This window comes from Hemibagrus wyckioides, linkage group LG11 (genome assembly GCF_019097595.1).
Source record: "Hemibagrus wyckioides isolate EC202008001 linkage group LG11, SWU_Hwy_1.0, whole genome shotgun sequence".
NCBI lineage: Eukaryota > Metazoa > Chordata > Actinopteri > Siluriformes > Bagridae > Hemibagrus > Hemibagrus wyckioides.
In genome coordinates, this window is record NC_080720.1 from 13,743,185 (window position 1) to 13,767,053 (window position 23,869).

The window sequence follows — 23,869 nt, forward strand, 5'->3', positions numbered from 1 at the left end:
TAAATTGCTGAATAATTTTCTACAACAGCAGAATAGAACAGTATTTCTGACTGAAAGCCAAAGCACAAGTTTATATAAATGGACTCATTGTTATACTGTATTGCAATGTGCCACTGTCGGGCCTTTAAACATGGCCCATAACTCACTCTGCTCCAGGGACACTATCACGGCTGACCTGCGCGCTGACCCCAGCTTCCTAACAAGCAGGGATATGTCAAGAAAATGTAATGTGAGACAAAATAAAGGCTACTAACAACTTACACAGAGATTTACATTATGGATGCATCACCTGAACTGTTTAAATTTTTATTACTATTTCTTTAGAGTCTTCAGTGTCAGAGCTTTGTAACAAAAGTAAAGCTGTTCCTTTAGCTTTTCTGAACATGGGAAAGAGGACAGAAACCTTTGCGATTTTTCAGAAACACAGCAAGCTGTAGGGGTTTTTTTTGTTGTAATAATTTCAATTACATTTGATGATGAGTGGAAAACCTGATTGATAACAATAACTTATTTGTTCTTTGTATGTTCTACAACCTCATATGTAACTACTAATGCATAAAGCATCATTCTTCAATAACTTGCAATAACAATTGCAATATGCTGCTTTGATATAAGAGGAATAAAACACTGTGCCATCATGTTATTAAAATTAACCAAGGTTAAATGAAAATGGCATCACATCTCCCTATTGTTGATTATTTTCCTATAACAGCACACTCCATCGTGATTTCTTCATTTCATAAATACTCATATGTAGAGTCCAAGATCCACTTCTTCTCTTCTGACATTGCATCAAACAAAAAGTACTGGAGATCTCTTTGTGGGCACTGATATAATTTGCTTTATGACACTGTCTATTGTTAAAAGTGGTTTACAAATAAAGTGACATACTTCTCCATTATTATCATTAGGATCTATTGTGTACTTCTGTGGTATCAAAGTGCTCTTTTATAGTGATTGGATTACCAAATGCTTAACTAATTGAAATGTGCAGAGAAAGCAATTTAATGTGATTATCACAACTATGATTATTCATTAACCTTAATATATTCATTATGTATCGGTCTACTGTAAGATTTTTATTTCAAACATTGTCTAATTTATATTTGCACATCAAGCTGCATTTTCTATCACCCAATTGCTCTGGACTCAAAGCTAAGCTTTTATTTTACTAGATGTGGCCAAGACATAAGTGCAGAGATGCTGCACAGAAAGCTCTATTCATGAAATCCTGGCAGCCTTTGAGACATAAAGTGCATGCTGGTCATTTTAATAATCTGAATGGGCCATCAACAAATCAAGTTAGCCTGGCACTATGTAATGTAGTTCTTTTTGCAGATAACTTACACTGCACATCTACTGATGTAGCTTTTGAACCAATCAGCCATAATATTAAACCACTGACAGGTGAAATGAATGAAATTGATTTTCTCATTATAATGGCACCCAACAAGGGGTAGGATATATTAGGCAGGAAGTGAACAGTAAGTCCTTGAAGTTGATTGTTGGAAGCAGGATAAATAGGCAGGTGTAAAGATCTGAGTGACTTTGACAAGGGCTAACTTGTGAAGGCTAGAAGAATGGTACAGAGCATCTCTATAACTGCAGGTCTTGTTGGGGCGTTCCCAGTATGCAGTGATTAACTGGCAACAGATGCACAATGTCATGCTCTGGGCAAATTTTGTCTGGGAAACAGAACCTTCTGTTTCCTAGCTTTCATTTGCACGTTTTACAAATTTGTTCAGGAACGGTTTGTGGTACATGACAAAGAGATCAAGGTGTTGACCTCAACTCCAAATTCCCCAGATCTCAATCTGAGCGAGCATCTGTAGGACGTGATGGACAAACAAGTCCAATCCATGGAAGCAGCACCTCCCAGCTTACAGGACTTAAAGGATCTGCTGCTACCGTCTTGTTGCCAGAAAACACAGCACAGAGCCCTTCAGAGGTTGTGTGGAGTCCATGCCTCAACAAATCTACACAATATTAGGCAGGTGGTTTTAATGTTATGCCTGATCTGTGTAAGTGTCTGACAGAGATGAATGACAAATTAAAAAAAAAAACAACAACAACTACAGTGACTCTATTATGCTGTGGGGGTGATTTATTTATTTAGCTGACATGGTTTGGGTTTTGGAACTGTCACTCAAAATCAATACAAAGTTCTCCTGACTGATCACCTTTATCCTACGATGCAGCATTTGTATGTGGATAGATAATGAATACAATCTCTCCTAGTGGTCTCTTCCAGGATGACCCTGCCCCCATTCAAAGGATTAGAAAAATAGTTTGGAAATAGCAGTATGAAGATAATGTAAATCATATGCTATAGCCTTCAAACTTTGCAGATCTCAACCCAGTTAAACACTGGTGAAAGATCTTGACCGATGTTGGATGAGACAATATCTTTTGGAAGAATGGTGTTTGTGCCACGTGTACAGTAGCAGAGACTTGAATAATCATTGCTGATGCGCAGTAAAGCCTGACTGGCTACTTTTGGAATCTAAACATCATACTTTGACACTTAACATTTGTTTTTCCTTAAATTTGTCAGCAGCTTTCTAACTTTAAATACAGCGAGGAAGGAATCGGCAGCACTGCAATGCCTGATGCTTGGTCAGTGTTTGGTCAGTATGTAGTCCCAGGATTATGTAACAGCAGTGTGGATAATGACTGTTAGCTCCAGAGCAGCCTCTGGCACACAGCCTCTGGCATACAGTTTTTTTGTCCACCATATTGATGCTCCACCTCAAACAGAAATCATGTTAAATGGCATTGATGCTGCACATACCATACATTATCTGGGTTCAAGACAAAGCCATTAGGTGGGTGTGTGTAGCATAGCACTGCACCGGGACACTGAGGAGAAATGAGCTATGGCCTATCTTGAAATGAATAGGGAGCTCTTAATGAAGCCTACAGAGACAGATGTTAGGACATGTCCTTGCACAGCACTGTGCAGTAGTTCATCCAAGAATCTGTCGTCCGCCTCAACCCCTCCACGTGGAGGAATGAATCACCCTCCGAAGCTGTTAGGTGTTTGTGAAAAGCTCCACACAGAGCAATTTCTCTCATGTAATCCCCTTTTAAGGCTTCCTCTGTGGACATGTGTACATGAACGAGCAATTCATAGAGCAATTCCTGTCACAAGGACTGTGTTTTGAGAGTGTTCAAAGTAACTCTGATACAAAGTGTCTCCCAAAGGGTTGAGAGACATGTTCAACTCTCTTCATATAATCTAGTAAATATGGCCTGCAATCAATTTAACAGCCTTCACTCTATCATCAAAAGTTGCTGAGCTGTTTTTCCTGACCTGAGCATGCACAATACAAGCTCTGAGACTAATATTATTGGACTGTCAAATATGCTGTACTCAGCCTGGCATACACAATGACTGCCAGAACGTCTTAAATTAGGGACACGGTGCAAACCCCTGGGCAGCACAAATACAATTCTCTTTATTAAAACGGATACTTCTGGTTGTAAGCTCTGATTGACTGAGCCGTTCTTAAATCCCCAGCATACTCACACCTGTGACTCCATCGCAGTAGTTTGCATTCTGTATTAATATGGCAGACTTTAAAACAATAAAGCCATTGTTCTGCCAATACAACACTTTAATCCATGACTGTTTTGTTCCTCAGGAGGAACAGTAAGCAACCAAAGCTTATTGTTAACAGACTGCATTGCATCATGGAAGAATTGTCTACTGCCATATTGTTTTTGTCGCAATTTTAATAAAGTGTTAAGTCACTTGTGGGTATGTGACCTGAAGTAAAGTGCTTAAAACTCACTTTTACATGTGCTCAAATCACTGTAAAACAAACCCTCTCATGCAGTAAGTTTCCTCTTTTTTAGGAAAAAAGTAGTTAAAGCATGCTCAAAAAATACCAGATGATCTCACTGACTAATTTGCTTATTCAATGATTTGTTAATTTTTGTATATTTAAAATACAAATTAGACTAAAGAAAGATTTTCCGAAAACACTTTTATTACTTGTAAATGTCACCTAGAAGAGAGGTGACTGTTCATTGGAAACATCAAATTGCAAAAGTACAACTCACTTAGGCTTTACAAACTGGTGGTCAGACAACTTAACCTCCCCTTTAAACCACTGGAATGCTGGAACATGCACAGGACAGTCACTAACATCTGCTCAGAAATTGCTCTCAGATGACAAAAAGTAGATATAAATCTGCACCATACCAACTCTCCACTGGGGTTCAACAGAGCTCAATGCCCAGACCTCTTCTGTTCTCCCGCTATACCTGCTCTCTCAGTGAGGTCAAATCCTCACATAGATTTTCCTCCCACAGACAATCATGCTTCTATATGGATCCCAGCATATCTGACATTTTGTTATGGAGGCAGCATATAAGCTGAAACTTCCTCTCAGAAAAAACTGAGCTGCCTCACATCCCTGTTGATGCATCCTCATGTCAAGATCTTATAATCTCTCTGGACAACTCAAATCTGCCCATCTGTTACTGCATACAACATAACCATAGACAAGCGTCTTTTCTTCTAGCCTCATGTCACTAAGCTGACTCACTCATGTTGGGTTCTTCTTTACAGCATTATGAGGATCTGTCCACTGATATTCACACTTAGGTACATGTTCAGTCTCAAGAATGGATTACTGAAACTTAATCCTTGCAGGTCTGCCTCTGCATCAGTTGATCCAGTATGCAGCTACACAGCTAGAGCCTGCCTAGGTTTTCAAACTTCACTGCCTTCCAGATTTATAACACTGATGCTTTCCTACAAAGCTAAAAAAAAAAAAAAAACAGACGAGTGCCCACCTACCTTAAAATATTTATCACACCCTGTGCTGCGATACACTTCCTCAGATCCTCTAGCAGTGCTTGAATGAACCCACCATGTGTCAGGATCCCAAGAAGACATACACTATATTGCCAAAAGTATTCGCTCACCTGCCTTGACTCGCATATGAACTTAAGTGACATCCCATTCCTAATCCATAGGGTTCAATATGATGTCGGTCCACCCTTTGCAGCTATAACAGCTTCAACTCTTCTGGGAAGGCTGTCCACAAGGTTTAGGAGTGTGTTTATGGGAATTTTTGACCATTCTTCCAGAAGCGCATTTGTGAGGTCACACACTGATGTTGGACGAGAAGGCCTGGCTCTCAGTCTCCGCTCTAATTCATCCCAAAGGTGTTCTATCGGGTTGAGGTCAGGACTCTGTGCAGGCCAGTCAAGTTCATCCACACCAGACTCTGTCATCCATGTCTTTATGGACCTTGCTTTGTGCCCTGGTGCACAGTCATGTTGGAAGAGGAAGGGGCCAGCTCCAAACTGTTCCCACAAAGTTGGGAGCATGGAATTGTCCAAAATGTCTTGGTATGCTGAAGCATTCAGAGTTCCTTTCACTGGAACTAAGGGGCCAAGCCCAGCTCCTGAAAAACAACCCCACACCATAATCCCCCCTCCACCAAACTTTACACTTGGCACAATGCAGTCAGACAAGTACCGTTCTCCTGGCAACCGCCAAACCCAGACTCATCCATCAGATTGCCAGATGGAGAAGCGCGATTCGTCACTCCAGAGAACGCGTCTCCACTGCTCTAGAGTCCAGTGGCGGCGTGCTTTACACCACTGCATCCGACGCTTTGCATTGCACTTGGTGATGTATGGCTTGGATGCAGCTGCTCGGCCATGGAAACCCATTCCATGAAGCTCTCTGCGCACTGTTCTTGAGCTAATCTGAAGGCCACATGAAGTTTGGAGGTCTGTAGTGATTGACTCTGCAGAAAGTTGGCGACCTCTTCACACTATGCGCCTCAGCATCCGCTGACCCCGCTCCGTCAGTTTACGTGGCCTACCACTTCGTGGCTGAGTTGCTGTCGTTCCCAAACACTTCCACGTTCTTATAATACAGCTGACAGTTGACTGTGGAATATTTAGGAGTGAGGAAATTTCACGACTGGATTTGTTGCACAGGTGGCATCCTATCACAGTTCCACGCTGGAATTCACTGAGCTCCTGAGAGCGACCCATTCTTTCACAAATGTTTGTAAAAACAGTCTGCATGCCTAGGTGCTTGATTTTATACACCTGTGGCCATGGAAGTGATTGGAACACCTGATTCTGATTATTTGAATGGGTGAGCGAATACTTTTGGCAATATAGTGTACATCAAGGCTCTTCTCTGTCCTGGGACTTAGATTATGAAATGAACTCCCTTTCTTTCTTTCACTGGCTGTCTTCAAATTAAGACTAAAGTCCTACCTCTTCATGAAAAAAAAATGTGTTGTCTTGTGTACTAACCCTGAACCCTGAGTTTTTCACTGACAGTACTCTCATTCGCTGACCTAGTGAACCAGTATGAAGATGTGTTTATTGTGGTAAGTTCACAGCACCTCTTTTTATTTTTTTCATTTGTTGGAAAAGGAAGGAGGCAGGAAAAACCGACATATAACAAAACAGAAGATAGACAAACCAGCTTGGCATACACTGCAATCCCCATGAATGGCATTGTTGTTGTCATTTTTCGTCCATATGCTATAAGCACTTCAGGCAACTGATCTAATTATTAATGACACTGAGCCCAACACTAATTAGTACAGCTTGTACATCCAAAGAAAGTGATCAAAGTCAAGGTGCTTGCATTTGAATGTCTGTGCTTGTAGTGTTACAAACCTGCTTGCACATACACTTAACTCATTTAATGAACAGGAAGATGAAATGAACATGCATGAAAATGCATGCATTTCCCACAAGCATGTGCAGATCTCAGGGTGGCATTTTAAGCACAAGAAATCATCTCCTGATTGCTTAAACAATAAAACAATAATCTTTTCTGCATGATTGTGGTACCTGTCCCCGCCAGTGCTTTGATTATGTACAAAGCTATATATAGCTGAAAGCAGTAGAAGAGTCCTCTAACACATTCAAACTTTAGAACCGTGTTTAACCTGCCAGAGAAGAACAATGCCAAATGTGGCAGAAAGACTGCATTCACAACGTACTAACCTTAAATTGTCCTTGCTTTCTTTCCTCTTCAACAGTGATGTCTCAATTTCTACAGCGAATATTTTAACCTCAAGACTTAAGAGTTTCACGATAAATAATTCATTATTGAAAAATAATTCAAACAATCTAATAATGAAGATGATTATTATTATTATTATTATTATTATCATCATCTTCAAAAGGATCTTTATTTGTTATGTTTTAGAAAAAGAAGAATTTATATTAAGATAATGTAGGGTAAAGCATTTACACTAAATATTTTACTTAGGTAGATAAAAAGCCACAGAATTAAAAAAATAACCTATACGTATGTTTTTACACTGGCTTTTAGAAAGGCTTTCAGGATCTGGAGCAAAAAACAGAGCCTTGAAATAATATTTAAATTAGTTTGTTTTGCTTTTGTTAAATGTCCTTGAAAGCCATGGCTATCAATTTGATCACCAAGACAGAGACCAAGACCTGTCACATATATGTCACACAGTTACACAGCAAGTATACTGCTGGTGTACAGTATATATAGTGGTAAATGTACCACTGTGAGACAGTTGGACCTGTGGGTGATCAAGAAAATCCAAGCCACATAGAGGTGGAAGGAAACTGGACATCCCAGAGAAATCCCATGCAGACATGGAGAACGTGCACAGAAACGACACAGAGACAGTGACCCAAGCACGGGGTCAAACCAGAACCATGGACCTGCGAGGTGGCAACACTACTCAATTTAAATGTTTGTTATATAAAGTGCATTTCAACACATACGTACAGTAATTGAGGCTTACATTTTTTTTAACCAACTGTGGATGATAGAAAGTTTTTTTTCTCTTTTTCACTTAGCAAAATTGTGGCTATTTAATTGACCAACTTATCAAAACAAAGCGAAACAAAAATAATGAATTGCATGTATTGGAATAATTTCATGAAGAAACAATTACAGCAAGACAAAATGATTTACAAGCAAAGACAATAAACAAGTTGTGGTGTAGGGCCCATCCATTTATTGGAAGTAATTGGTTCATGTCTCAGCATGAATACAGTTCAATGCAGCAGTGCCAGATTCTCATCATTTTTAAATCCCATTAATAATACAGAATAGCTATTAGCTTCTTAGAGTATTAGAGTACAAATCTCTTTCTGAATACTGCTGTTTTCCACAATAATGAAATTGAATGAAGTGTTTATTGATGCACAGTGATATCATTTCTTGATATTTTTGCTGACTATCTAATGAGTATATAATGACTGGGTGGATGCTGCTGTCAGGAATGTCCTCCTTTCGCTGATGACTGGTTTCTGTGGTCCAGAGCTCTTTGAAAAGCACTTCTGAACCTTGTACAGTATATGACCAGCACACTCTGTTGACTTTGATCCCCTTGTACTTTGCCAGTAAGGCCCATTAGCTTCATTATTTCAGCTTAATTATCTTTACAAAGTCCTAAGAGCACCAATTAATCAATATCTTGATTCTATCTGATGGGATTTTGGAGGCTACTGGAATCTTTGAAGTCTGCGTCACTATTGTTTCTGTGGAAACATACACCATTGGAAAGAGGAGAAGTGCACGTACCTACACACATCATGTCCTCTCGGGTAACAAATTACATCTCAGGAGAACTGACCTGGAGCTTACTCTTAGAGAGGCTAAAGTAACTGCCAGCACATCCCAGAGTACGGTCTTAGAATTTGCTCAGACGTGGCAGTGACTCACAGTTAAGAGGTCTCACAAGGCTTTGACTGGCCTTTTTCATCTGTAGCCCAAAGTCACTCTGAATCCCCTAATCAGAGAAAGCAATGCTCAATTTACACACAGCTAACAAACACAATCAGAAGCATGAACAACGAGGTTAAAATGGTCTGAAATTGATTCTTTGTTCCAGAAATGGGGAACACAGTGTTAGAGTGTGTTTCTCATTCATTTCACAGAACACACTACATGTGACCTTTCAGATATGGGAAATTCTTGAATTTCCCCTATGGGGGATTACTAAAGGGAAATTTTTCTCTCTCACTTTGTCACATAACATAAAGTGGGTGTGGTGAAGGACCCAATTAATGAGGATTCTGGATTTTGAATAACAGCGTCTAAAACACAAGAAGGAAAAATCTGTTCATTAATAATTCATGAGTTAGTTTCAGTGTACCACAGATCAATGCTCATGGAACCCTTAAGGACGAAGTTCACTTGCTTGTTTTTAAATAGTAAATAAAAATGATTACTATGTATGTGTGGAGATGTGCTACAAACAGTGCTTACTCATCCTGCAGTTTTCTTCATAGTTACATTGGCTGAGTCTCTGTCAGAAGCTGGAATATCTTGTCAGGGCTTTTTTTTTTCCTGCTGGTTGAATACTTAATTAACTGGATAGAAACTCTGCTGTACAAAACATGTTTTTTTTTTTTATTCTAGCTTGGGGTAGGAATTAATAGCAGGCACGAATCTATTTCAGAGGCTATTCTAAAATTTGCATTTGCAAAGTCTGTGTTAACATTTGTTTAATATTCAGTTGAATCAGTTTTGCTGAAACATGCTGACCCTAGCCTGACCTTATTGTTGTTTGGAGTTTTATAAACATAAGGGATTGAATAAAAAAGGGGTCAGTGCTTATAAAACACAGCTGCCACCAATATTTAAAATGTAAAATAACAGAATCTCAGTGTTGCATTTTAAAATGATTTACTGTATTGTGCGGTTTTATACAAAATAACGTACAGATATTAAGTGACTTAAAAGATCCAGCAACACAACCTCAGCGAATGATTTTGCATGCAGTGAAATTAGCAAGCAATTAGATTAAAGAAAGAAAGAGAAAAATTTTGAGCTCAGCTGTGAGGTTAATAATATAAACAGTACTTTACACTGATCCCCAGCTTATGATGTACTGATCTATTACTCCTGATCACTGATCTGTCACTTTTATCACTGTTAAAATATTACATAAATGATTGAAAAAATGCAAAAAGGAAAACACAAACAAAAACTAAAAAACACTAACACAGTGAGAGGCCTGATCTATTTTTACTGGCCTTTACCTACTTTTTCTACTCTGACCTAGTGAGAAATAAAAGCTACTTTAACTGTGAGCTATGCTGAATTTTCTATTTTATTTTATTTTTTTATTTGTTGTATTTTAAGGGTAGAAACTAACTATATGAGTGTTTCTCAAATATAACTGCAAACTAACGTTTTTCCATTTGTGATCCATCAGTTTTTTGACAACTCTTTATTTCTTTTTATACGTACTGAAAATCAATCCTTGAATAAGTTTCTGTTCTGGCATATTGAGAGTAATTTAAACAGGTAAAGTAAATAAACTGTTGGTTAGGTTTTCATTTTCTTTTTCTTTCAATTTTGTTGTTAAAGTTTGTTTAAACAATCACATTCAGTACATTAACAGTCTGTTTTCTTACCTTCTTAACAGTCTGTTACTTACCTACAATATATAACTTAATATTTTTCAATCGTAACCATTGGATAATATGACAAAAATATCATATTGATATATCTAAGATGTGCAATATGCATAACAATAAATAAGTGAAAAAATTCCCAAAACTGAGCAAATGATTAAAAAAAGTATCAGCCTGGACACTCTCTTGGTCAGTTAAAACTGAATATAACTTGACAATATTTTGGGGAAATTGGGTTCTGGCTGACACCCTGAAGGTGGTTTTTATTGATGTTCAATGTTCCGAGAATGTCCAACAAGGACCAGCAGGGTTTCAGCCTTCTACACCGTTAACTCAGCAACTATCAAGTTTGTGTCAAACCCACTGCCCCTTTGGCTACCTGTGCTCTGCTTCATTGGAAATGCGACAAGAAGCATGCTGTGCCATTAAGGCTAGATGGCAAGCTGCTGAGCAGGTGTGTTGAACAAAAATAAATCACACCCCAGGGGGCCCTGCATTATTCTTTGTATATCTGGTGAGGGAGGGCTTTTTAGGTGGTGTATCCTACCTGCGTGATATCATGACATATGTGCCTGATAATCTGCAAGCTTGCAATCTTTGGTTACCACATATGGCTTATGTATACCTAAGACCTTATACAACTTCACACAGAAAAGACTGTGGGAGCACAAAAAGGTCCAATAAAACCATCCAGGAATGACCCAGTAAAGGGATTGACTAGGACAGCAATGTGGTGAAGTAATCTGTTATCAACCGATCTATTTCTTAAGCAGTAGGACATGAATTTAATTTTTAATAAGTGAATCATTAACTTAAGACAAGGCTTTACCCTTGCGATGAACATCACAACATATTGTACATTTTCTCAGTGCTGTTCTTCCTCAACTATTATGTCCACTGAGACCTGTGTTTACCTCACTTGTGAATTATGAAGTTTACAGAGATGCTACAGAACCTCACACCTGTGCAGAAACTGTGAAAACTATATAGGTATGATGCAGCTTACTGCTGAGCTTTCAGGGAAAGTTTACTTCCAAACGTAATCTAACACAACTGAATCAGCCAATTTCGTTCTCCAGAAGACCTTAATTAGCTGAATCAGCTGTGTTAGATTACATTTTGAGCTAAACTCTGTTGGAAACCAGCTCTACAGGAAGATTATAGACTACCTAAATACTCATTTTTGGATACCTCTTATGTTTGTGATAAATGCATATTTGATTGCTTCTCTTTGTACAAAATCAGAAGGGTCTATATACTAGAAATGCAAGACAGCATAACTTTTTGGACATGTTTTAGTACACAGGACATATAACTATCAGGGAATATCTTGCCAGGTCCATCCTCTGGTAGCTACATGAACTGTTCAACTATAGTCGCTGAGTAAGTATGGAATAAAAGACGACGATAATTATTTTTAAAGGAAAATAATCCTTTAATCCAGGGTAGTGCGATGCCACTTTCAAGTGAATTATTTTTCCTGTGTATACTTCTCCAATACTACAGTGATTTAACAATTATTATACTTGATACTATGGTATAACAGGTTAGGTGCTACTTATATCTACTATAAGCAGTCATTCTCTTACCAGTCTCCAAATTTAATAATAAGGCAAAAAACACACCACATATAAGAAACTGGAAAAGTGAAAATCCTCTGTCCTGAAGACTGAGAAAAAAACATTCACTTCAATCATATGTTCTCAGCATGTATTTAATTCCTTCCTAATATTAGACTTAGATCATGTAGTCTATCCAGCAGACAAGTCTTTGTCTCCGACCACAACCTATTATAACCATAACAGAAACCTGTCAGGCCTACTGACAGAGCTGCTGTTCTAGATATTAATCAACACCACATGACCAATTAGATCTGAGAAGTCAGTAACACTGTAGTATAATATGCTGTAATAGTCTGGGACTTTAAGTGGGTAATGAAAATCCATAGCACATACCGGAATCAGCAAAGACTTCTAATAATGATTATGATCATGTCATACCTTCCTTCATGATACAAATGTGCATTACCTAGGGCACACAAGTGGCCACTTACAGCACGAGTATGTCATATCCTCCAGGAACTCCAGGGATCTCCCAAAATCCCTGTTAAACTATCACTCATTATCATGTCACCTAATCACCCCTATACCCTGTAAATACTTCTCAGTTTGTTGAATTTTGAATTTGTTCAATATTATGGTTTTTTTTGTTTGGCCTTTTTGGCCTACATTTTCCTTTAGGCCAGGATCATCCTGTTGGGTATGACCTTTTATTTGTTTTCCCTGTGCTTTGACCTTTGCGTGTATAACTTACGGTTTGCTGAAGAATGTGTGTTTCTTTTTGATTTTTTGCTGGATGCTTTGGATTGGTTGCCTTGACCCATTTTTAGTAAAGGCCATTATCTGTTTAAACCTGTATATGTCTCTGCCATGCTGTCCAAACCTGAAATGAGGAAGGAGTGTATAGCAAGGAATAGAAACATGCTGTAGTTAGAAATAGTGATCCATCAGCTTCCTTCAAACTATGTATAGAATCATATGAGCCTATTAACAAGCAAGCAGAAGACAGAAATAATCATTTGCCATTAATAGACCAGTTGGTTACATAAAGCTCTTGAAATATACCATTTTTGTGTTTACTCCACCAGATAATATTTATTAAAAACCCTAATTAATTTTTATTAAATTGTTTTATGTGATTTAATCTCCTGTCCTACAAACAGATCATCTAATGGACGTCACTTGAAGTTAAATAATGGATAAAGATCAAGGTAGGGAGATCCCTCATGAGGAAATGGCAAGTATGAATAAGTAAAACAGTAAATGTTTGTTATGAGGTAGCTCAATTTAATAATGTACCAGTTTTTATGGAATATTTTACTCTATAAACAGGCAGGTCTTATTGGCTTGAATGAGCCCTGAGGACAAAGATGGAGCTGAAAGTGTTGCTCTGTTCCAACTCTTTTTAATCTACTCGCACTGAGCACTTTAGCATAATTAAAAATATGATAAATAATACAACTATTTTGCCTGACAAATGTTTGAAAGCACCTACTCAACATCCTCAAAAAACATGTCTGCATTTATTCATTATATTATTCTGGACAAGAGCTGGACTGGAGGCAGCACTAAACCAGCTTCGCTTAAAACATATTTTTTATTTTTAACATGTTAAAATATATATATATTTTGGGTAAATTACAAAATTTTGTTTCCCAGTCATTAACTATACACAGTTATTAAAATTTATGGGTAATTATGATAATCCACATTTTCCAAGTTTAAAGAAAAATATTTACTTTTCACTTTTTGTTTGATCTATTTTTTTCCCTTATTCAGTAATGGTCAAATTGATATATAAAAATATCCTTTTTTATGTGGAATACACCCACAACTGTGGACACATATGTTCCCTGACATCATGGTCCAAATAAACTCAGTAATCTTTGCTATATACGCATTTCCTCCTGAAGGTGAAATAAAGATAATCCTACACCCACATTGTGTGAGAGATTCAAGAAGATGTACAGCAACAAATACAGTCATAAGACTCTTTATACAAACTTTAATGCTTGCTTCTTTGTCCAGTGAGGCCATTTAGCTCAATTCTGCCTGCAAGGCAGAGTACAGTCACAGGCTTAAATTAAAGTTTTAGAAACGTTTTAAAGACACACAGTGATATGCTTAAGTTTACTTCAATACAGGCATCCAAAGTATTATTTGAAAAATATTAACTCTGCCTTAAATAATAACTCCTTTGCATAATATCAATGCAATGTTATATGCTATATATTGTCAGATTTAAGAGAAAAGTCTGTATAGTTTACTTGTTCTATTTTCATGATTTTCATTCTTTATAACTAAATTAATTTGAACAAATATCTAATCTACTAGCTTGATTATGTAAAACAAGTATGATCAATTAACGCTGTATTAATGTGATTGAATTGAGTTATGAAATTTCATGAGGATGTCACTGCTAACAGGAAGAAATGACGTAGGAAGAAATGACTAAAATTAAATTAACTTGATCCTATCATCCATGGCAGGTTAGATGGCCTACTATGTTACAGCCTCAGAGCTTCAAGGTCCTGGGTTTGATCCTGATTCTATTCTAGGGTTTTGAAATGACATGATAAAATCATATATTTTCTAACCTAATAAGTATCATGCTGTGAAACCCCTTGTTTAGACACATCAGCTAATCCTCTTTGCGGGCCATAATTTCACATTTGTAATCAGAAAAAAAAGCATGTGGATGTGCTTCAGGTGAAAATGAGAGCACAGCCTGGTTATAATCAATAAAACACTAATACAAGTACACACTGTGCTCAGCACCATGTTGATGTTCATCAGTACAAAACGCCCTAAGTTGCTGTTCCATTAATATTGACTTTTGTGTCTAGTTCAGTATTCTGACTCTGAACGATTTGTCATCTAAGATAAGTAGTCTTATCCTAATGCAAAAGCAATGTGTCCTTTTCTGTTTCAGGTATATCGTTAAATCAGGGGAGACACAATGAGTCTGCTGCTGGTATCACTTTACTGCACTAGATTTACCCTGATTACCTCAGCAAAGGCAATTCCCAGGACATTGCCACGATTGGTGACCTAGATCTATGGTGCTCAAAGAAACATAGGCGTATAGCTAAAAAGGAAATGAAGAAAGCCCAGTCCACAGAGGTTACTTCCACAGGTTTTTCTGGTTATTTGGTTGAACAGGCTGCTCTGAATTTGTGCTTAATTTCAAAGCGATTTTCCACGAAAATGTCCTTTTTGTCTTATGAACAGACCGAATCTGTGTCAGGAAAAGCACAGCCTAAAAGATTTGCATAGCAGGCCATGGCACAAGGCAACAACCCTACAAAATTTGAATAGATGCCTTTTTGAAGCCCTTGATTTGAGAAGCCCTTGCTTTGACCTACCATACGTTCCTTAGGGTGGCACTAGGGTGGCATATTTTTTGACTTCATCCTAGACTTCTCCGATAATAAGCCTGCATATAATGTAGCCTTGTTTTAGTTGTCTGTGACCGACTCAAGTTGACTTTTCATTATTTCTAATTTGAAAGCCTGCAACAGCTTCAGGAGATAAGGGGCAATCCTCTGTGTTTCTAGGCAAAGTGGGCTGACAGAGATGTTTCATAACAGAGATCAAATTTAGGCCAAGCTCGTGAATTACAACAACATCAGAGAAGATTTATGTAAGATTTATGTGCCTAAGTAACCACTTTAAACCTCATCAACTCAAACAGAGAATGCCTGTACACACTTCCCAATTACCAACTGGAATTCTATACAGTTTTTATTTTTAAACAGAAGAGAAAATCTTCCCATCAGTGAAACGTGATAAATTACACATCACAGTGTAATACTGCCATATGCTGAAATGTCACATCTCATAGTTGTGTGTAATTGTGCAGCTAATGCCTCTTGAAAGATTGATTTGCATGCTGTGTCTCCAAATGAATTTCACAAATTATGGTGCATATGGTACTTTGCTGGACACACCAATAATTCAAGAACATTTAAAGAAAATCAAGGGTACAAATACATGTTTTTATGCATATATAGTAATATACAATTTACAGCATAAGTGAGTACCCCCCTGTGCAATATCACTTAATTGTCAAAGGATTCAAAATTGTATCACCTCTGAATAACTGCATTATTTCAAAGTTGACAAGTAGATTATTTCCTCTTATAAGCAATCACAAACAAGTACTTAGCAGAGTATATTGAAAACTACAGGCCCCAAAGTAGAATCTCAAAGCATCAAAAGTGATTATATCTATAATCACTGAAACAAAACTGAGTGCACTTTTGTTTTTTTTTCTCTTGGCCTAAATGCATACACATGGTTATAAAATAAACTGTGAAAACCAGGACTTTCTCAGTTTTGGACCTGTGTCTATCTGAATGTCTGCATCATGACTACACATAGAAATGAATTGCCAGAGGAACTATAAACTCTGATTGTGAGACTTCACAAAGATGTAAAAGGAAACAGGAAGATCAATGACAAACTAAAAATCAGCTGAAACACAGTTGCAGGAGTAATCAGGAAGTATAGAATGAACCATAGTACCGATAATAAGAGCCACAGTTGCCATTCTCCTAAAATGACACCATAGAGAGTGCACTATTTGCACAATCTCGCTCTGGAAAACAGACGGACAAGTGTGTCTGACACAGGGGTTATCAATAGAAATCTAAGCCTCTGTGACAGCTCAGACAGTGAGAAGGACATTGCATAACGTCAACCTCTATGGATGGCATCCAAGAAAATAACCCTTGCTTGCTCTTCGGCACAAAACTGCAAGATTACACTTTGGTAGAGTACATGAAAAGAATTTGGATGAATATTGTGAGCACATTCTTTGGCCAGATAAGACCAAGGTGGCCAGGTGGCTCAGGTGGGGCCCATCATGTTTGGAGTGAACATGGCCAGAACTACCACAGTGAATGCACAGTGAAACCCGAAGGAGGGAGTGTGATCATATGGGGCTGCATGAGTGCTAAAGATGTTGGGGAGATGACATTTATAGATGGCACCATGTATCCCTGCAAATATACCAAAATACTGGCTGACAAGATGATTCCCAGTCCCCCAGAAGCTTGGCAGAAGAGGAATATTTCTGCATGATAATGATCCAAAGCACAGTGCCAAAATCATGCAAGAGTTTCTAAAGGAGAAAAACAGGAAAACTATGACCTGGATAAGCATGTTGCCTGACTACAATCCAAAAAAACATCTTTGGGCTATTTTGTTGAGTTGCACAACCCATCCAGCAAGGAGCAGCTGATAAAAGTGAAATTTGTTCAACACTGATCCTCTATGCTGAGGAGAATTAAGCCTGTCATCAATAATAAAGGTGGACATATGAAATATTGAAAAAATAAAACATCTCAGTAATGAAAGCATACTGACTTTGGTTGCACTGAGTTCCTAACGTGTATTTTTAATATTGTAAATCTAACTATATAAACATACATATAAGAAGTTCCTCTAAATTAGACCGGACGTATTTCTCTGCATTTGTCTGGAAACCGACAGACAGAATGTTTCTGTAAACTTCTGAATTTATTCTACTTTTGCCATCATGATTTCCATCATCAATAAAGACTAGTGAGCCTGTGACAGAAGCAGCTGTGCAAGCCCAAGCCATGACGCAACCTCCCCACCGTGTTTGATTGATGTTTTGGATCATGAGTAGATCCATTCTTTTTCCATACTTTGGCCTTTTCATCACTTTGGCTGAGGTTAATCTTGGTTATAAAATGTTGTTCCAATATTTCTGATCACTTGAAAAATGGGTAGGCTCAAACAAAAGGTGAAATGTTCCAAGTTGTTTAAGATATCTAGATGCTAAATGTAAGCTGATATTCTGGTCTACTGTCTCGTAATCATCAAATCTAAATGTCTTCATTCCATAGCAAAAAAAAAAGGACATATTCTTGTACAGTAAATGTTTCATCACAGGGCATGGGGTTTAAATACACCCTGGGTATTATGCCAATAAATCACATCATGCACACACACGTGGAATACATGTTACTTAGAATTTGGCATCATTTTTTGATACATACCTATATTTCTGTAATTTCCTTCTTCTGTCATCTGTGCAGTGTAACCCATTTATAAGTCAGACAGAAAAGCCTACGTTAACAAAACCACAAGACTGAACGTATATCTGAATATTTGGAACAGGCTCAGACTGTAGACCTTTACGGCAGTAGTATGTGTGCAGATGTTGATGTATGAGTCATTCAGATAATAATATAAATGGGAAATGCACTTGGACAGAGTGACATGGAAATGAAAGTTGACATTAAAAGAGGTAAATGTTCCACCACAAGAAATAATATTAAGTGCAAATTATTTAAATATTATTTAAATTATTATTAATTTAAATATTAAATTATTTCATTAAGTGCAGACACCTCAAAGGAAGGTTTTGTGTGAGAAGAAATTAAATGGCATTCTCATATTTTGGATAGTCACCGCTCTCTACAAAATGAGTCTGATAGAAAAATTATTTGGAATTAATATTGACCAGGAATGATGGACTCAAGAGGAACCTCAATGAGCATATTCCGGCATACCTATTGTATATCACAACACATAGTTTCGAAAAGGAAAAGACAACTTTATATACTCAAGGACCTGTCCATATAAAGTGCTACAGGGATGATGTATTTTTGTAGGCCAACCCAGAAGTTAGCATGTTCCTGATAACCTCGACAAAAAGCCAATAGGATTTTTCCATTAGATTATGGATTACTGCAGAAAATAAGCTCTATGACCAGCAAAAGTTAATGATACTCATATCTTGTTCATCAAGATAATATTTACAAATGAACACAACATTTATGAATTTTGAAGACTGCATACAATCTCCAGACTACAAATACAATTTCTATGACTATGTAAAAGAATAAAGTCTTTAGTCCAAACCTGGGCATTTTACGGCCCGCGTTTTCTGTCGGAGAGTTATTAAGGAGTGTATGGTGGACTCTGCTGCCCTGATATGCCCAGAGAAAAAGGGAGCATTTGAGAACGTGCCCCTCTCCCGACACACTGTAACGAGAAGGGTTGAGGACATCGCGGGAAATCTGGAGCTTCAGCTGAGGAACAGACTGGTCAGAGGAACTTTGACCATTTTTCACTGGCTCTGGATGAGAGCTGCGATTTACGTGACACTGCCCAGCTACTCATCTTCTTACGTGGGATCACTGCAGACTTCAAAATCACGGAAGAGCTGGCAGACTGGATTTTTCTCACTGAACAAGTAAAATGAACTGAAAACAAGCACTTATTGCTTTTTGAATGAAGTTGAGCAGTTGCTTATCTTTAACATAATGCAAAACATCTTTTCAGTATTTGTGAAGATTAACAAGTTAAAAATAAAATGAAACAGTGATGCAATGATTGTTTTTGTTTTAAACTGTTTATTACTTCTATATGTATATTTATATTTTCCTCTTTGACATACACAACAATTCATAAATTTACATAAATATTTACAGAATATACTTATTCTTCTGATTACCATTATATATCAAAATATAATATATATATATAATTTATTGCTTTTTAGAATGGGAGAAAATTAATATTGAGCAGAATTAAGTTCAAGTTATCGTTGGTTCAGACCTCCAACACAGTTCATATTTGTTATGTGGCCCCCTGTAGAAATTAATTGCCCAGCCCTGCTTTAGTCTTTGGTAAACTTTGGTAAAAGTTTTCCTTTAGAAAGCTTTTCCTTAAGTGCATATACAGAAGGCATGGGAGCCACAACCACTGTAAAGCCTTAGATCACTCGGCCACGCTACCCGATGGCGCGAGTGGGGTTACGTGTGCGTGGTAAGAAGGTGACAAGTCATTCAGCCAGAGTAGGAGGAAGCCTGGCATGTGCACTACAAATGGGCTGTCATGCGACTAACACACCTTCCACTTCACCAGCTCTACAGGTGACATCTAACCATTTCCAAGGAAAGAGAGAGATCAGCTACTTCTCTATGAACGCCTGGCCATCATGCAGTGCCTGCATCATTCAGTTTATATGACAGCATACCTCAATACATGCATACAAGTCGTTAGAAATGCAACCCCTGCTTTTCACATTGTGCCTTGTAAGCCTTATTGCCTGATGAGGTGGCTGAGAGGTTAAGGTGCTGGGCTGATAATCCATTGTGCTCTGCATGTGTGTGTTCACGTCCCCCCTCGTTGTGCATGTGTGCTTCCCCTTTACCGTTATGTACCTGGGTTTGTTGCAAGCGGTGTGCTTCGTACCTGGTCCATGAGATGGAGTGAGAAAAGCCAGCAGTGGGTCTTAGTGGGTTTCATGACCTTAGGCTGCATTCACATGCTGGTTGGACACAGATGATGTAAGTTCATATGAGCGGGAGGCTAGGGCTATGGACAGCCAATCCACATTGCAAAGCCCCTGTGGTTTTGGATCTTGCTGTTATCGGAAAGACCCTGCTTAAGCTTGTTTGGTAAAGGAGGCATGCATGGTGTAGGTATTACGATTGCCTCACTTTTCGAAAGCACCCTTGGGTAGTGTTGCCCAGGGGTCAAACTTGCTGTATTTAGGCTCCAATCTCTGCGGTTCAAATCCCACCGCTGCCAGGCACTGCTTAAGGGTTGCCAAAGCAGTGTGGGGCACCACAAAGGCTTCACAGTGATTGTGGCTCCCATGCCTTCTGTATATGCACTTAAAGAAAAACATCTAGCATTTTCTAAAGACCTTGCCAGGCTGTATGTGGTGCACAAGTGTGCGTACAAAAATGTGCTCACTCACAGATACAGGATAACTCAGGTGGCTGTGCCAAAATAGCTCAGTTGGGAGAACGTTAGACTGAAGATCTAAAGGTCCCTGGTTCGATCCTGGGTTTTGGCAATTGTCTCTATTGGCCTTTAAAGCTATGTTGCAATTTGTGCCTCAGATTTGAAAATAGCAAATCCCAACAACTACATTTAACATTGCACTGATGTGCAGCCACTTGCCCACGAGGCAGAAATAGCTCAGACTAAAGATCTGAAGGTCCGTCTGTGAGCTCGGTTAATCACACTCCTTTTACCAGGCATTTAATCAAACATCCGATAAAAAAAAACAGTGACAATGGAACCGGAAGTGCAAAAATGCAAACTTCTTTCCAGGTTTTAGGACTAATTTCTACAGCACTCTATAGATGCCATATTTAAATTTACAAATTTGTTAACTATATAGTAAGCATTACTGATAGTGTTATAAGCAATGATGTAATTTACACATCAGTTTCTCAGTTGTCAGGAGAATCTTAGATCTAGGGCAGAGATAGTACTTTCAGTTCCAAGTGTTTTACGTTCATCCTAATGGCTCAATATCTCAAAGATCAGATTGTGTTGCGTCATCTCTCTTTTTGCATCGGGTTTTACTGATAGATTTCATTGTCCAAAGCAGTTATTTTTATGGTGAATATGAGGATGGTTTCAAACAGGGCCTGTTGAACCTTCTGCAGTCAGAGACCACTTTAACTATGAATAAATTTCCTTTTTTATATTTATTTTATGAATATAATCAATTCACACCATATTACCTATTCAAATATTAAGCTCACATTTAACTGTGTATAATAGTATTTTAGCTATTTATTAAAACACACATATTAGATATTCATAGTTTATTTATATTAGTTCTACTTGTTTTTAGTTAGATTTTTTAATTAAGGCAGTTCAATTCTATTGACCAAACAGGTTAAGAACTATAAGAAATTAACAATAAATCAAATTGTTTATCATGGTGAACTGTGATCACTGTAACAAAATAATAATTAAAAAAAAATCACAGCCCTCTGGCATTGCTTCATGGACCCATAGGTGTCGCGAGACTCCCTAAACCAAGGGATTAGAATAAAGCTCTATAATGAACAATAATGACGAACTCTACCATTAATGTCTGTGGTAGGATGTTCTTTCTACCATCTACTGCTGTACCATTCTCACTTAAATATTGTGAATCTATTTACATTCAGTATGCAGAAATGCAAAGATCCATCTGCCTTCCTGATGTGTGACCAGAAATGACCAGAGCTTCTCCATCTGCATCTCATACTCAAATGTTGGAAATAAGCTGATTCACAGGCCACAGTTCAGGGAGAGCTTCAGAAAGATACAGGAGAAGAAGAAATCAGAAGCCTAATACGACAATGGCTACAGGGTTTGCATTGCAGCTGGCCATTTCAGGTCATGTAATGCTACTGGCTCATATTGAATCAAACCCATTGTAATCCCATCTGATGTACATATGTGAATCCTCTGAGCAGGTGACTGCTAGTGCTGTTAGTACATTAAATGAATCCCTGGTTGTCATGTTTTGCCTGACAAACAAACCTTAAGCAGTTGAATTCTTTCCAGCGAGGATCTTGGCCCTTGATGCCAGCTTAAGCAGGGACACTGATGTCCTGATATGTCCGCTCTAAGCCTGGCATCTGGAGAGCCGATTAGGAGAGTAGAGCGCTTTCATATGGGCAGCTGTGCAAGGCCAGATACTAGAATGGGCTTTATCACCTCTGTTTTCATGGACCACATGTCCGCACACATTGAAATCACCCAGTTGGGATCTTTTATCAGAATGTGATGGAATACCCATTTATTGCCATGATTCATTTCTCGGGTTAATTCATATGCATAACACAATTGCAGTGATCCATTAAAATCTCACCTGACATATAATCTCACTCAAATATTTCATCATCCTCACAATATTATCTTTCCTGGAAATGATGAGAGCTTGAACACTATTATGTACATATTCATTGCTAGGGATAAAAATAGCAGAGTGAATGTTTGCTCTTTACGAGCCAGAAAACTGTGAAAAGGTCTGGTTTAGCATGTACAGCTTTGATCGCAATTCTCCAGAGGATTGAGGAGCAGGGGCATCTAGGTAATATGATATTAGTATGTACCCTGGACTCTCCACAGTGCGGAGTGTGGCATCCCCTCTATGTCTGCTGCGTGAACGGATTTAGAAAGCACACTGGCTGCCTTCCACATATCGACTCAAACGTATGGAGTTACAAAGCAGCTTTCTAATCTTAGGAACTGTGCCTGTTCTCAGTGATGAAACTGAGTCGGACGTTTCCCCACTCTCCGCTCTTCACTTTATCTCTATTTCGTGCACATCAGAGTCAGCCCATCCACTCCATCATGCCCTAAATGACAGATGTGCGCAGCTTGATGTGTTCTTTTCATCAGAGCGGCATTGTTCTAAGCGACTGAAAAAGACACAAAGTGCTTGATGGCAATCACTTTTCGGGGAGACCAGAAAGAAAGTAATATATTTTCAGAGGAGCAAAGTATAGCAGTGGCCTGAGCTGTGCTTTTTTTTGCAAGAAGGGGAGCACTTCCATAGTCAGACTGTAGGAGCTAATCACTTTACATGAAGAGTTCATCATGGAAAGCTTTTTGGTAAAAAAAAATTGTCTTCATGCCTGTTTTAGAATGAGAGCGCACTGTTCAAGATCAGATAAGCACTTCGGCCCTGATTACACAAAAGCTTTAAGAGACTCTGGTAATCATGCCATCGGTGATCATTCCCTAAACAAAGTGACCAGTCCACATAGATAATTTAAATCTATCCTGAACTACTCTGAACTACTGATTGAACATAAATCGTTATCCTAGAGACGTGTGAACAAGTATCATTAGTTTGGCTCCCACGTCTTTTCTTGCACACCGTTGATAGGAAATCTGAATAAAGAATAGTTGAGTGCACAAATTTGGTCAATTGGTTTGGGATAAGGAAGTGTCATGTGAGGAAGTGTCGAGAGCTGCAGTTAATGTTCACATCAAACATCAGAATGAAGAAAAAGTGTGATATCTATTACTTTGATTGTGGCATGAATGTTAATACCAGAGGGGCTGGCTTGAGTATTTTACCAAGTGCTGATCTCCTGTGATTTTCACATTCAGAAGTCCCTAAA

General features: G+C 38.2%; 1 protein-coding gene and 1 non-coding gene across 5 annotated transcripts in view; one reads left to right on the plus strand and one right to left on the minus strand.

Annotated features, from left to right (window-relative positions):
- pex5la (peroxisomal biogenesis factor 5-like a) overlaps positions 1 to 23,869 on the minus strand; it is a 74,991-nt gene that overhangs the window by 37,737 nt on the left and 13,385 nt on the right. The window lies entirely within an intron of this gene.
- trnaf-gaa (transfer RNA phenylalanine (anticodon GAA)) lies at positions 20,733 to 20,805 on the plus strand. The gene has a single exon. It is a non-coding gene; the product is annotated as a tRNA-Phe (tRNA).